General features: G+C 42.0%; 1 long non-coding RNA gene across 3 annotated transcripts in view; it reads right to left on the reverse strand.

The window, feature by feature from the left end:
- Positions 1 to 213: 213 nt before the first annotated feature.
- LOC139356516 (uncharacterized) overlaps positions 214 to 16,129 on the reverse strand; it is a 58,928-nt gene continuing 43,012 nt past the window's right edge. For 2 of the 3 annotated variants that reach the window (XR_011608482.1, XR_011608483.1), the window contains exons 3-4: positions 2,503 to 2,635; positions 214 to 391 (exon numbers count right to left, since the gene is read on the reverse strand). This is a non-coding gene — a long non-coding RNA (uncharacterized lncRNA). Of the gene's footprint in view, positions 395 to 2,502; positions 2,636 to 16,129 lie in introns of all 3 variants that reach the window. The other variant, XR_011608484.1, reaches the window with a different exon arrangement.

Consider the following 16,129-nt stretch of genomic DNA (forward strand, 5'->3'; position numbering starts at 1 on the left):
TTTTATTCATTGTGTGTATCCCGAATCCTCTATCCCCAGAAGATCAGCTCCCTAATGGCAAGAGTTTTGAGTGTTCCATTCGTTGATATAGTCCCAGTGCCTACAACAGTGCCTGGCACACAGCAGATGTTCATGAAATATTTGTCAAATAAATAAAAGAGCAAATGAATAAACAAATTATTTGAATACCAACTGCCTAGCAGATAGCAGACAGGCAATATAATTTATTGAGTAAATTCATCAACTAATGAAGTCTTCTGATATGTCAAAATGAGTTTTTTCCTAGTGTTACCATGTTTCTCAATCTTCTTAAATTTCCAGGTCTCCAGTTTCCAGGTCTTCAATTATCCATGGGGATTTGTGCCAGTCTCTGACATGATTCTGTAAGTGTCTTCTCCAGTGGTAAGAACAAAGAGTCTATCAATGAGTAGTTGGCAATGAAGAGTCAAATTCCAACTAACAAAGCCTGGTTCCCTTTAGGAGAGTCTGTCATTCTTAGTGACACAGAGCCAGGCAATGCCAAAATTCTCTATCACAAATTTCTGAAATATTGGGCTCAACACTCATCTTCATACAAAACTAAACTCTTTGGATTCTGGGCCGTTATAAGGAGGGCTATGTGGAGTGAAATTGATACTGAGATAATCACCTCAAAATAAATGGGAAGTATATTTGAAAACAAATAGATTTCCATACAAATAGAGATATACACACAATATGTCTCCATTCAGCCTTTATGAGACCCATGGATAGCTTGGCATTAAAGAGGATGAGTGGCGTGAACAGAGAACTTTATAGTTTGTAATAAACTTTCATATGCATGATTTCATTTGGGTTTCATAAGTACCCTGTGAAGAAGAAGTATTATTATTTCCACTGGGGTAGGCCATATTATTGTTCTAAATTATTTGCTGTCTTCTCTGTAAGAGAGTTGGTATAGGACCCTCTAACTTCCATGTAACTTACACTGCCTTTCTGTGGGAAAAGTGTAACATTCCTAACCCCAAGGCAAATAGAATATGAGCACTGGTGATTACAGAGTATATCCGAGCAAAAGCTTAAGAGATCTTGCATGACTCTGCCATCATCCTTTATCCCCTAGTCTCAAAGCCAAGATAGCAAGCAGGTGCTTCTGCATCCTGGACCCCAGAATGAAAATCTACATGGAAAGGAGCCACAGAACCATAGCTGAGCTCTGCTTTATAGCCAGAATATGATATGAGTGAGAAATAAATATTTGTTTCTGTAAACCACCAAGGTTTGGGGGTGGAGGTGCTCTTTGTTACCATAGCATAACTAGCTTATGCTAACTAACATACCCATTTTACAGATGAGGAATATAAGGCTTAAAGAGATGAGTGACTTGCCCAAGACACTCACCTAACAAATGACAGAGCCAGCACTCAAACTCAGGATGTCTCAGCCCTAAATCCATGGTCCCTCTTTTAGATCATTCTGGTTTGAGCAAATGTCTTTTTCTGCACATCTTCTGTTAATAATCTGGAAAACTAAATGGTATCAGACCCCAAGATGGTTTATTTCTCACCAAGGAGAGCCCTTTCTTCTCTCAGCCCCTGCCAACTCAGAAGAGAGCTCTGAATTTCGGTTATTTAGGAAAACAGAGTTGGCTCAATATAGCTGTTTTCACAAACTGATCTCTGGAAACCATCCCAGCCCAGGGTAAAATATAAAATTTAATCACAGTGGGAATTTAGCCAACACCTCCAAGCTTCATTGACTGCTCCTCTTGTTTCTTATTAGGGCTCACTTGTTTATCAGAAGCCATTGGATGGGCCTGAAAGTGCTCTAGGAAACAGGGTCAGAATATTGGCTTTATTCTGTCCTTTTATTCCTTTAGACCTTTCCTAATGTTCTCCTAAGGACAGAGACAGCTGGAGACATCTGGGGTCCCAGGCAGGCTTGCCACTAGACTAATATTCCTGAACATGTACAAGCTACATACATATAACTTCTTCATTTAGGGCATGGTTTAGGGCATAAACATTTCATTCCCAGAAGGTAAAATCTGGGCCAAGGGTATCAAGCATACGAGGAAATGATCCATGTCACCCAGGCAACCTGACTGTCCAGTAATATTTCCAAGAATTCTGAGAAACAAATGTCCTTGGGCACTAATGGTACAGAGAAAGGCTGGTCGTGGCTGGAGCCTGCTCATAATGGGTCAGGGAAGAAAAACAGAAGTTAGCTTGAAAGCCCTACTTCCTTCTTATTTTTAGATCCTCCAGCATGTAAGAAAGTCCAAAAGGAATTCAACTAAGTGTAGGCTTGGCTATTAATCCGGAATCTATGTAGGGATATGCAAAAGAACAGTTATCTAGTTAGCAGACATTGGCCTAGCATTTATGACATGCCAGACACTTTTCTAAGCACTTTGTAAATATCAACTTATTTAATGCCAAAACAACCTTCAGAGGTATAAACTATTATTATCTCTATTTCACAGACAAAGAAACTGAGGCACAGAGAGGTTAAGTAACTTACCCAAAGTCCAAGAGCTTGAAGGAAAGAGGGCAGACAGGGTTGGCCCCCCGCAGTCTGCCGCCAGAGTCCATACTCTTCACCTCTGCGCTGTGATGCTCCTAAGATGTCATGGAAGAACCAGATCTTGGAAAAGCTGTGAAATTGATGACATCTCTCTGGCAATGATATACTTTCTCTTTCAGTTTTGACTCACTCAGGATGAGACGGGGAAGACCCTGTTGCCCAGGCTGGAGTACAGTGATGCAATCTCAGGTCACTGCGGCCTCTGCCTTCTGAGTTCAAGCAATTCTCCCACCTCAGCCTCCCAAGGAACTGGGATTACAGGCAGGCACCACCATGCCCAGCTCATTTTTTTTTTTTATGGAGATGGGGTTCCCCACATTGGCCAAGCTGGTCTCAAAGTCCTGACCTCAAGTAATTCACCTGCCTCAGCCTCCCAAAGTGCTGGGATTACAAGCATGAGCCACCATGCCTGGCCTTGTTCTTGAGTAACTTCTAAACTGTAAATTCCCAATATGCAGGAATAGAGCTACCCTTTGCACCACTGTATCCACAGCATTGAATGCAGTGCCTAAATTAGAGAATGCCCAGTGTTTGTTAGAAAAAGGAAGCATGAAAGAAAAAAGAGAGGAAAATGGGGGGGCGGGGGGGGGGGAGAGAGAAAGAGAGAGAGAGAGACAGAGACAGAGAGAGACAGAGACAGAGAGACAGAGAGAGAGAGAGAAGCTATTTATTTAGTTTTCAGCTAGCCTTCATCTAATTCCCAGTTGTGGGTTAGCTTGAATTGTTGCCCCTCCTAGGAATGTTTAGAGATACTCTCAAAGTTTACCTGAGAGGCGCTCTCAAAAGAAATAATAATTTCAGAAGCTGATGTAGGTTTTGCCCACTCTGCCTCTTTCCTCTGCAATATTTTTTCTGGCTTTCCACATCCCGTATTTATTGTTGAACTTCAGCACACACACACACATGCACACACACAAACACATACACACACACAGGCTTACACAACACTGTTTGTACAAGCAGCTAGGCAATAGGACCTCATCTTCCACCATTATTTTCTGTCCCACAAAGAACTAGAGGAAGGACCAAGGAGGAAGCATCACTTTGGCTTCTCCGGTTTTGACAGCAGGGATGCCCACAGCTCCAACCTCTTCTCTGGCCACGAGAACTTCAGCTAGTAATAGCTCTTAGCTACAGGTGAAATGTTACAGAATTTGAGAATGCAATAGCCCAAATAGACTTGTTAGATTATCTTGCCTGAATTTGTTTCTGACAGTGCCTTGCTCTGTCACTCAGGCTGAAGTACAGCACGCAATCACAGACCGTTTCAGCCTCAAACTCCTGGGTTCAGGTGATCCTCACACCTCAGCCTCCCAAGTAACTGGGACAACAGACAGGCACCACCACACCTGGCTATTATGTATTTGGTTTTTGTGGAGACAGGGTCTCGCTATCTCTCCCAGGCTGATCTCAAACTCCTGGGCTCAAGCAATCCTCCTGCTTTGGCCTCCCAAAGTGCTGGGATTACAGGTTTGAGCCACTGAGCCTGGCTGAAATTCTTAATCTGAGACCCAGAGAGTTGGCTTTGGGGAGTCCATGAGTATCCCTCTCAGGTCTCACTCTTCCCGTTATTCTACACTATCTTCCCACCCTCATGTCTTTTCCCATCCTTTCCTCAGTGCAACATCTTCAAACAAGGTAGTATAGCATTCTAGTTCAAAGTTCTAGAATCTGATTAAGAGAGACTGGATCAGTTCCTTGCTCAACTAGTTACTAGCCGTGAATCTTAAGTTCATGTCTTACCCTCTCTGAGCCTCAGCTCTCCCACATATATAATGACAGTAAGAATAAAAGCTACATCGTGTAATTTATTAAGGAAACAATGAGGTAATGCATCTAAAGCACTTAGCACAGAGTTTGGCACACAGTGAGTATTCAATAAATACTTATGATTATCTTAATTCCTCATGCTTTGTCCACACTCTGCCTTGTTCCCCAGAAAATAGCAGCATCATGTTTATGACTTCATATGATTTCACTTGTTTTGAGAGTCAGAAATAGCCTTCTCTTGTAACCCTCATTTGGAAAGCAATTTAACTCCCTGACATTAAAAATTAAAATATAAACAGCTCAGAGCCTGATTTAATGGACAATTAAAAATTAAATTAACAGTTAGTAAGTGATGAGCTAATTTTGTTATTGTAACCACATTAGCCTCGTGCTTTGAGGAATATGAAAAGGGGGAAATAGGTTCCTTTAAAAAATACAGGCAAGAAATGATTTAAGCTCATATATCATAGCCTTGACAGATTCATTCTTTGAAGCCACTCGCTCTAAAACCCAGTGTCTGATGCTCATGAAAAAATGTTTAGATGCCAAAATAATGAGAATTAATGATCTGGTAGAAGGAAAAAGATATTAAAGTAATCTTTGATTGCAAGATATAGAGGAAACAGCTGGGTAAAACAGCCTGGGTCATCGTACCCCATGCTGGTAGGCAGCCTCTGGAATAAGCAAGGGTTTTCTTACTTGTCTTTAAACACATGGCTCTGCCAAAAGTGCTAATTGCAGGTGTCAGGTCTGAGATTGTGCTGAGATTCTTACACTGAGCTCCAATAGGAGGGGAAGATGAAAAACAGCTCTGCTGAGGTGTTTCAGCACCCTGGAGAGTGCTTAGCAGACAGTAGGGCAGTGAACTTTTTTGGAGAGAGCTTCATCTCACTCCAAAAAAGTCACAAAATTCCCCTTTTCTTCTCCTGCCTCTTCTGTTCTGACTCCCCTCTTTTTCCCCAGGAAACTGTGCTCTCAAAGCTCTTATCACTGTATTATCCTTGCATTTTGATGTGTCTATCCTTTCTGCTAGTTCATAAGGTCAGTGAGTTCAGGGACTCCTATCTTGTTTGCCATTAAATGCCAGCACACATCATAGTGTCTGGTATACAGTAGATGATCAATATTTGTTCTCTTGAATTGATTTAATGCTTTTGAGCTAAAAATGTGTCCAATCTCAGATGTTATGGACTCATAATCCTGCTCTTCCTAGAGGCATCTGCCATTTGAATACAGAGATTGGAGATTGCACTACTGAATCTAAAGAGATGGTTCAAGTGTGGTGTGATTCCAGGCATCAAGAAGTGACCAGAGGCAAAAAGGATAGTGTTGGGGGGTGCTCCTAAGAATTCACCAAACCACAGCTTGTAGATGTCTATCTGCTCCGATTACATGCTGGACTGACTTCAGTGAACAGAAACTGTCTTAGGAGCAAAGAACACCACTCAATTCTTAAAATGTGTGAAGTGTCTGACAAAATGCGATCTGATGCTGATAAGATGTGATCTGAATGGGGCGGCCTTCTGCCATCCTTCTGTCATCACCTCTGTTGTTTGAGATCCCCACTGTTACAGTCTCTGGTTTAGAGAAGAGAACATTTGTTGGCTTTTGGTATGCCCCCCACCTCCGCCCCACATCCATTGCCTCTGGCTTTCATAATAGTTTTACAGTTTCTTTTGGGAGAATTTCCTCTCCTTTGATGTGTGTAGTCTTAATGATACCGAAAGTCAAGGCAATTTTCCTCCCCCACCCAAGAGTCTATAGCCCAAGGGTGACCAATCAGCCCTTTCCCGATGTAGCTTTTGTGGATCTCGAGTGTAGTGTCATAAGGAGGAAAAGGCAGTTGACACCACTTCTTCCAGAGTGACACCCTTTCAAGAAAGTGGTCCACTTTACACTGCCAATATCAGAGCATTCCTTTCTTCTTCTGCACGCGGTTTTCCAGCCTTCTCATTGATTCTGTGATCCAATATCCTTCTAATATCATTCTAATAAGTTCACTTTCTGCTTAAATTAGCCTGAATCTGTTTCTCGATTAGCTTACAGGATCTCTAATTGATGCTGTTGAATTGAGGAGCAAGAGGTAAGGCAAGAGGTGAACGTCACCTGGGCTTTCAAACTCTCTTCCAGTGACAGATAATTTATCACACTTATTACTTAGACTCTTCCAAGGAAAAGAACCCAAACAAATGTAATGTCTAGTGAGAAAAAGGAGGGGGAGAAATTTCAGTGTAGAATCATGAAGATGACAAGCCCTAGAGGTGGTGAAAAGCCGACTGGAGAAAGCTGCCAAAGGAAACAAATTCTGTGCCTCTTTTGATTGGCTTCAGCCTCAAGTAAAATGTATATTTTTTAATTTTAATTTTAATTCCAATAGTTTTGGGGGAGTTCAGGTGGTTTTTAGTTATATGGATAAGTTTTTATTGGTAATTTCTAAGATTTTAGTGCATCTGTCACTTGAGCAGGGTACACTGTACCTAATGTGTAGCCTTTTATCCCTCACTCTCTTCCCACCCTTCCCCCTGAGTCCACAAAGTTCATTACATTATTCTTACGCCTTCGCATCCGCATAGCTTAGCTCCCACTTATACGTGAGAACATATGATCTTTGGTTTTCCATTTCTAAGTTATTTCACTTAGAAAAATGGCCTCCAGCTCCATCTGAGTTGCTGTAAAAGACATTATTTTGCTCCTTTTTATGGCTGAATAGTATTCCATGGTGTAGATATGGCACATTTTATTTATCCACTCATTGGTTGATGGGCACTTAGGTTGTTTCCATATCTTTGCTACTGTGAATTGTGTTGCTATAAACATGCGTATGCTTGTGTCTTTTAGATAATGATTTTTCCCCTTCAGCCTCCAGTAAAATAAAAGGTTCCAACAAATTTAACCTCCAGTAGGGAGGTAGAGATCCTGCATGTCTAACAGCTCTCAAAAGGCCTTCCTGATACAAGTCCTCCTAGAACCCAGTTTCTCTGTCTCATTTCCCAGGGGGCCTGGGTGCTCAGTCACAAGTCCCCCCACCCCTTATCTCTATAGACTGGCCCAACGTCACAAGCGACATGGAGAGGAAACCTCATAGATATTGCAGGGATACCGTGTCTGAAAATCCTGTGACTTTCCAATGGCCCGTAAGTCAGGAAACAAATTGGAGGCTTGTAAAATTTGTCTTCTACCTTTAATTGACAACACTCACATGCCACAAAGGTAAGAAGTTCTGTTTCTGAATCCATTATTAGGCAGAGTCTATAAAAAGGAACAAGAAGGAGCAAAGAGAGGAATAGGGATGTCAGTCAGTGCTTATTCCCATACACCCATTTAAGGAAACTGTCTCACATCCCCTATGGCTTCAGCAACCTCCTCTCACCTTGCCAGCCAATTGCGGCATTGTATGGACGCTGTGACCCAAGTATGATGGATCCAACCTGTGGCCAATGGCTTAGGACCTGTATCATCTGGGATGAAAAGATCTCTTTAGCCAATCAGATTCCTCTGGAGTACTGAGCATTATTATGCTGGGAAACTGAGATAGCATAAGGGCTGAGGATGGAAAGACACCTTGAGGCATGGCAGGCAAAATCATGAATAAAATGAATTTCTACATAAGCCAAAAAGAAGAATATGAGGGAAAACATAATCGAGAGAAAGGAGAATTGAACAAATAATTAGAGAGGACAAGAGAGAGAGAATGAAAGAGAGACTGGTTCCTAAAACAGCCGTAGGTGCTGACAACTTTCCAGTTCTAATTACAGTTCACAGCTCCTAATAATAAACTGCTTTTTAAAAAGGTAACTTGAAGGAGTCTGTGTCTTGCAACTGAAAGAATCCAACTGAAACAAAGGAAATCCAGCCACAAAGATCGAGGAGAACATGTGAACTAATCCCTATTTTCTCTGACCCTAGCTTTCAAGCCAGAAATGGATCTGTCTAAAATAGCCTCTGGTGCCTGGAGCATGTTATATGTCTCACATTGTGTGCACCATACACCATTTGAGCCTAATGACAGCTCTGTGATATAATTATGATGAAACACATTCATTCAACAAATGTGCTCAGATCCTGCTATATATATCAGCAGCATTCTTATGGGAATGAATGAGGAAATAAAAGAAAGGTTAAAGAATCATAGACCCTTTCCTAGAGCAGGATGTCAGCTGTGGACAGAAGTATTTGCATTGTGCAAATGAGAACGACCAAGGTAGGGCATAGGTGCATTCAAGTTCACATAGCTAGTTAGTCAAGAGGATGAGATATGAACTCAGGTCTTTGAAACTCATATTTCTCAACTTCAACTGCAGCAGGACCATGCTTTTTCCATGGCTATGACCCCATCAGGGGCTGGCAAACATTTAGTTAGAGAGCCAGATAGTAAATATTTTAGGATTTGCAAGCCATATGGCCTCTGTCATGACTACTCTGCTGTTATAGCACAAAAACAATCTTAGTTAACATGAAAAAAAAAAGATGTAGCTGTGTTCCAATGGAACTTTATTTACCAAAAAAGTGACTGGCTAGATTTAACTATGGTTTGCATAGTTTGCCAAGCCCTACTAAATAAATCCCTGTGTACCTGAAGGACCCTCCCTGTCCTACAGCATTGAACCCTTTGAGTCTCAAGCACTTTAAAGAAGACAAAGCCGTATAAGTCAAGTAACATTTAGGTATTTTATTAACCTTATGATGCTTGACTGATTAGGCCATAGAAGAATATTTGCCATCCCCAACTTGACTTAGAAATGGATCATTTCACATAGATAAAATATTTTCTCCAAGAGCCTCTCAATATTCCAGTTGCCCATCACCATAACAACCCACACTATATAATGAAAAGGTAGAAGCAATAACAAATAAGGGAAGAATTCAAGCATTGACTTCTCTGAATATAAGTTTTGACATTTCAAGTTATGCTGCTAACAGACCAGTCATCAGTGTCTTCAAGCATTCTGCATTTCTTAGATTCTTATAATGTAAATGTATCTGTGCTTTACTAAAGGCCAGTAGTCATATATCAAGAGTCGTAAATTATTTAGAGTATACACACTTACCAAGAAGAAAACTAGGTCTCCATCAGGGGAGACAAAAAAAAAAAAGTAGAATCAGAGATGATATACTAAAAATTAACTGAGAAAAGCTAATAGAGGACATTATGTAAACATGGATAATTCAGCTTCATGCAAATTCCTGGTGAGGAAGATAAAGGGGAAACTAGAATATATTTCACATTTTTCTGCTCTTGGAAAGGATGCGTTCCAATTCCATTTGAATATTAGGCTGTTATGACTCTTCTATCATCAGTGCCCATCATGAGTGGGGAGATGACGGATCTCTGAACGTAGTTACATGTTCTCCTCCCTTCTGTTGGGTCCCCAAGTCAGAGATTATCAGGACATGGTATCCTCACCCACTGTCTCAGCCCTTAGAATCCCCAGTCCTGAACTCTGTGAAAGGTGAAAGGTCACAGAATAATATTGACAGTTTTGCCCCTGGTATAGCCTCCAGAAATATCCTCTGTCCTGTGGCTCCCTAAAAACCGGGAGCAAAGCAGTCTTTAAAAGCCCAAATCAGTTCTGCTTGTGGTGCTGTAACTCTGGAGGAAAACTGTATCCCAGGAGTGTTGTTTAGAATTCCCAAACCTATTCCTTTCCAGCTAACATATCCACTTAGTTTCAGACTATTCTTTCCCTCTTTGCTCTCGGGGGCTTCCTTGATGATGCTAGAAAGGAGAAAGAGAGACCAAGAAAGTACATCTGCCTGAAGTTGTGGGTCACTGCGGGGGCTGCCGTTTCAGCCTTTCAGGCAGTGGTAGCTCATGAATGTTTTATTAAATACCTTCTTTGGAATGGTTCTTAATGAAGGAAAATGGCTGCTCTTTCAAGAGGCTACTACAAGTGTCTTTTTTGACTTTATGTTTATGGGGTTTTCCCTTTTCCTTGCTCATGTCTTGAAGGTAGCAAACAGCAATGAAGATAATAATAATTATAGCTGACATCTACTAAGCACTTACTATGTGTCATGGACTCTGCCAGGCATTTCTACACCCATGGTAGCATTTAATCTCTAGAAAAGCATTTGAAGTATGTACCAGAAGCATCCCTTACCATATTACAGTAAGGCAATAGAATATGGTCCTTAATAGCATGAACTTTTCCTGAACAAAATTCTTTGAGTTCAGATCCAGGTTCTCTACTTACTGAGCAATCTTAGGCAAGTGACTTAATCTTTCTTGTTTTAATCACCAGTTGCTGTGTAACATACAACCCCACAACTTTGTAGCTTAAAACAATGCACATTTATGATCTGACAGCTTCTGTAAGTCAGGAATGTGAGCATTGCTAGCTGGATCTTCTTATCAGGCTTAAATCAAGGTGTGGACCAGGGATTTGGTCATCTCATTGGTTGACTGGGTGAGGATCTACCTTCAAGCTCACCCGCATCTGGCATCCTTTAGTTCCCTGAGGGTTGTTGGACTGTGGGCCTCTGTTCTTATAAAGCCGTTGTTAGAAAACTACCTTCAGGCTCTTGCTACATGAATATCTACAAATGGCAGCTTGCTTCATCAAAGCCTGCAAGCTGAGAAAGCAATCAAAAGAGTCAGTTAGCAAGACAAAAGTCACAGTCTTCTGTAACCTAATCGTGGACGTGACATCCCATCATATTTGCCATATTCTATTGACTAGAAGCAAGTCGCTAGTCTAGTTCACATACGAGGGGAAAAGGCAAAAAAGAGCATGGATTCTAGGAGGTGAGGATCACTGGAGACCATCTTAGAAGTCTGCCTTCCATACTGGGTCTCAATATTCTCATCTGTAAAATGGGGACTCCAGTACCTACCCCAAAAGGTTGTTACATATAGTAAATGGCTGTTATATGCATTTACTAGGTTGGGGCCTGACATATAGAAAATGTTATTAAAGTGTTTGTTATTATAATTAAAAATAACAATGAGAGTTTAATTCACTTGCCCAAGGTTGTTCAGCCAAACCAAGGTCATGCCCAAGGTAGTGCCACTAGCCCAAGTTCATGCCAGAGTGAGGAGTGAACTGAGGTTATATTCACCAATTCTCAACTATGTATTTAGGGATGCAGCAGTGAACAAGAAAGACCCAGTTTCTGCTAACATGGGACTTCCAGTCTAGAAGAAAGAGACAAACATAATCAGGGAATTACCCAAATAACTCAAAGTGTGGTAAGTGCTACAAATAAAAATTCACCATACAGTAAGACAGCACATCCGAGTCTGCACAAGAGGGGTGGCTAACCTAGTATGGCTTATCAGGAAAGGTTTTCTTAAGAATAAGACACCCTAGGCCCGGCACGGTGGCCCACGCCTGTAATCCCAGCACTTCAGGAGGCTGAGGCAGGTGGATCACGAGGTCAGGAGATCGAGACCAACCTGGCTAACATGGTGAAACCCCATCTCTACCAAAAAAAAAAAAAAAAAAATTAGTTGGGCGTGGTGGCGGGCAACTGTAGCCCCAGCTACTTGGGAGGCCGAGGCAGGAGAATGGCATGAACCCGGGAGGTGGAGCTTACAATGAGCCGAGATCGCGCCACTGCACTCCAGCCTGGGCGACAGAGCGAGACTCCATCTCAAAAAAAAAAAAAAAATGAGACACTCCAACTGGGAGTGAAAGAATAAGTAGGATTTGGTCTGGCAAGGGGGAAAGGAAGCATGCTTCAGGAAAAGTGACAGCCTCTGGAAGACCCTGGGGCAGAAAAGATGCAAAATAAATGACATTCTTCTCAAATCTTCCTCCCTAGTCTTATCCACATTCTGTATTTCAAATGACAGATCTAATACCACTCCCTACAAGGAAGTATTCACGATTTTCCTTCTCTAATGTCTGAAAACATGGCAGCTGTTTTCCCAGAGCATTTGTATCCATCTTGGAAGGGACCTATAACACCATCTCTCTTTTTTTTTCCAGTAAGTTTGCTTCCGAGGTGCTTTTCTAGCTACTCAACTGACCTGGAAACTCGCAGACGATAAAGTTCATAGATCTCTCACCTTTTCCTCTCAGGAATGTTCACAGTTGAGTTTGGGGGCTAGGAGAGAGCGTTGAGAAGGAGACTTTGCTCTATTCATGCTGCACCTTTGAATTTTGTAACATTTGCAGATATTACTTATTCAAGAAGGTAAGAGAGATTAAAATTTATAATGAAAAAAGAGACAACGTTGTTGAGTTGAAAATGCCTGCACTTTGGAATCAGACACATACATCTGTGCCCTGAGATTCTAGCTGTGTGATTCTGGGCAGACGTTTTACCCTTTCAGAGCCTGTTTCTTCTTCTGTAAAATGGGGATTATTCCACCTTCCTTGAAGGATTAAATGAGATAGGATAACCAATGCACCCAGTGAAATATTCAGCACATAGCAGGGACTATGATCTTACAATGCAGGCCAGTGGGGCCGCTATTATCTTTAGTAATCCTACTGGGATTTTAGATATTTTAGTTCAGATTTTTTCCTGCCCATTTCCCCGCTCTACTTGCCAGTGATGGGGATTTTCTTGTGCTGACTTGTTAATAATATGTTTCAGGTAAAGGAAGATTGCCAGGCTCTTTAAGGATGTACAAGGCAGAACTCAAGCAGTTTCTCCCGTGGTATTTTTGATGGAGCTGAGCAAAAACAAAGCCATATAAGGGACAGGGGTTTAGGCAAGAAGCCAGATTTCCACCCCTGTGTGAGTTCTCATGTTGGGAAAGAGGTCTGAGCAAACCAGGGACTTGCAGTGAAGGACACTGAGGAGCTGAGCAAAACTTATGTAAAACAATGGATTTCCCCTATAGATCACAATTCCTTGGAACAGGGCTATCTTTTCGTTTTTGCATCCCAAAAGTCTACCCCAAAGTGGACCCCTCATAAACAGTTATCCAATCACTGATTCATCCTGGCAGCTATTCGTCCAGCCCTCCAATTTGTCATGAGCCCCAAAGTTCTTCAGTTCACCGACACTGACTTCACCAGTTAACACTCAACTTTGCGCCTCCCCACACAGATGGGTTTTCTCACAGATCTGTTCTTCAGAGCGGGGTTTCTACATGAGGAGGCAGCAGTGCAAAGATGTTAGAGACTCACGCACTAAAATCAGACATCTTGATGCCAATCACCTCATCCCTGCCACCTCCTAGATGTGTGACCTTGGCTAAGTCATTTCACCTCTCTCATTTTTAGTTTTTGGAGACAAGATCTTGCTCTGTCACTCAGGCTGCAGTGCAGTGGTGCAATCACTGCTCACTGCAGCCTCGACCTCCTAAGCTCAAGCAATACTCCCACCTCAGCCTCCAGAGTAGCTGGGACCACAGGTGCATGCCCCCATGCTTAGCTAATTTTTTTTAAATTTTCTTTCTTTTTTTTTTTTTTTTGTAGAACCAGGATCTTCCTATGTTGCCCAGGCTGGTCTTGAACTGCTGGGCTCAAGTAGTCCTCCTGCCTCAGCCTCCCAAAGTGCTGGGATTATAGGCAAGAGCCACACACCTCTCTAGCTCTTCATTCCATTCCCCCAAGTGTACAATGGAACACTAAACAAGAGCTCGGTACTTACTGTCACTTACCGTGTACCAAGTGCTGAGTGAGTACTTTACACATATTATTAAAGGCACCTATTTCATACAATTATTATGCAAACTAGTTAAGAGTCAACACAGAGATTGGCACACAGTAAGTGCTCAATAAATGCTACTTACTGGTATTATTATTCTCCACTTGGGGCATGAAGTCTTGTTTAATTTCTACTTCTTGATCTGATACCAGCCTGACACCCAAGACGACTTCATGGATACTGCCATCTTCCCCAAAAAGATGAGTGATCTTTCTAGCCCTAAAGCCCAGGTAAAAATCATGGACATCAGTGTTCTGCGTTTGTGGATATATGGATATCCACATTTTTGGCAATAGGTATTATTACAATAATACTAAAAAATTTGCAGAAATGTATTTTGGTCTAATACCCACTGTAATCCCTTTGGGCAGTGTCTGCTGCTCTTAGGGATATGCACCTTAAAACTCTCACAAGCAGAAGCTGATCTCTTCCTCAGGAGGAACTTTCGCCATTGCAACTATTTTCCAAACTGTTAACCAAAGCACTGTTAAATAACATTTTTCTTTGCTTATAAAAATGCTGCAGAGATAACTGGAGACAGAAGCCCCACTCCTCACTTTGGAGCCCCACACATTACGCACAATCCCGCCCTGATGACAGGGCCCCCCACTCCCTAAATTGCTCCTAACCCCTCTCATCTCCTATTGTGCATTACCACCTCCACTACATTGCAGTATTAATTTGATTTATGACCCAGCCACCCCACCTGAGGCCTGGGAAGATGGCTCCCCTCCGATCGCTTCCATCAGCAGTGTAAGTGGAAGGTAATAAAAACCCATACGTGGCTCAGACTTTCAATTTCAACTGGAAATTGAAACTGTGCAATATGATTAAAGTTTAATCTGCATCATCAATAAACATGTGTGTGAAAGCAAGGAGAGCTGCTTTCTTTCCTGGTTGCAGGCATGGATTTGATGAGCGCGTGTCTGCTGTCTCTTGTCTAAGCAAAGTATTTACTGGAGTTGGGATTATACACACTGACATACGTGCACGGGCATGTGGGAAGTAGATATATTTGTACAGAAAGATAAAAATCATCACAGGGACATGACTGGGAGAGAAAGGTTGCTCATGCTCAGATGAAACCAGATTGAATCAATAGCTCTACAAGGAATTGCAAAGGATTCAATGGTTTTTCAAGGAGTACTAATATCCATGTATTCATTCATTCATTTATGAAGTATTTATTGAGTGTCTACTGTGTTAGACCCTGCACTCAATCCTGGGGTCATAATAGTGAGAGGGGTAAAAGCAGACAGCCACGGAACTGCTCTCATGGAACCTACAGTAATGGTTGAGAGGGGTGTTTATCAGATAATTAGGCAATTAAATGTAAACTTGCCCCTCTATTAAGTGCCCACACGGAGAGGTATACAATTCTGCTAGTGCTGTGAAGAGGGAAACGTGACCTACTCTGTGAAGTTAGGAAGAGCTTCCTGGAGTTGGTGATGACGGAGCTGAGGTCTAAAGAAAGAACAGACCCAAGAGGCATCCAGCCACAGGAAGCCACATGTGCAAAAGCCAGGAGGTAAGAGGAAGATCCAGGGAAAAGGAGGCAGAGTGGCTGGAACAGAGCAAAAACAAGAGGCTCAAGGTGAGACTGGAGAGGTGGACAAAGAAACTACACTGGGCTTTGCAAGATGTGGCAAAGGGCCTAGATTTTTTTTTCTAAGTACAATGGGAAGCCATCAGAGGGTTTTAAACAAGGCAGTTATGTCATCTTTTTAAAAGACTGCTGCATGGAGAAGGAAATGGAGGAGACAAGAATGGATGGGCAAAGACCAATAAAAGAGGCTATTTCTGTGATCTAGGGGAAAGGCAAGGATAACTTGGACTACTTCCTGATAGTGGAGGTGAGAAGTAGGAGAACTTTCTCCACGGTGAAAGTTGATGCTTGCCCTTTAAATACATAATAAATGGGCTCATCTCATCTCCATTCTAATGCGTTCTGCTCGATATGCCTCTATCACCGCAGTGAACTCTCTCAACCTCAAACTGCTCAAGAAAACATAAGCCATTCAATATGCACTCTGGCCACTTTGCCTTTCATCTCCAAACTTATCTGGGTCTTTTTTTTTTTTTTTTTTGACAGGGTCTTACTCTGTCTCCCAGGCTGGAGTACAGTAGAGTGATCATAACTCACTGCAGCCTTAAACTCCTGAGCTCAAGAGATCCTCCTGCCTCAGTC

Source organism: Macaca nemestrina, chromosome 10 (assembly GCF_043159975.1).
Source record: "Macaca nemestrina isolate mMacNem1 chromosome 10, mMacNem.hap1, whole genome shotgun sequence".
In the NCBI taxonomy this organism is placed as follows: Eukaryota; Metazoa; Chordata; class Mammalia; order Primates; family Cercopithecidae; genus Macaca; species Macaca nemestrina.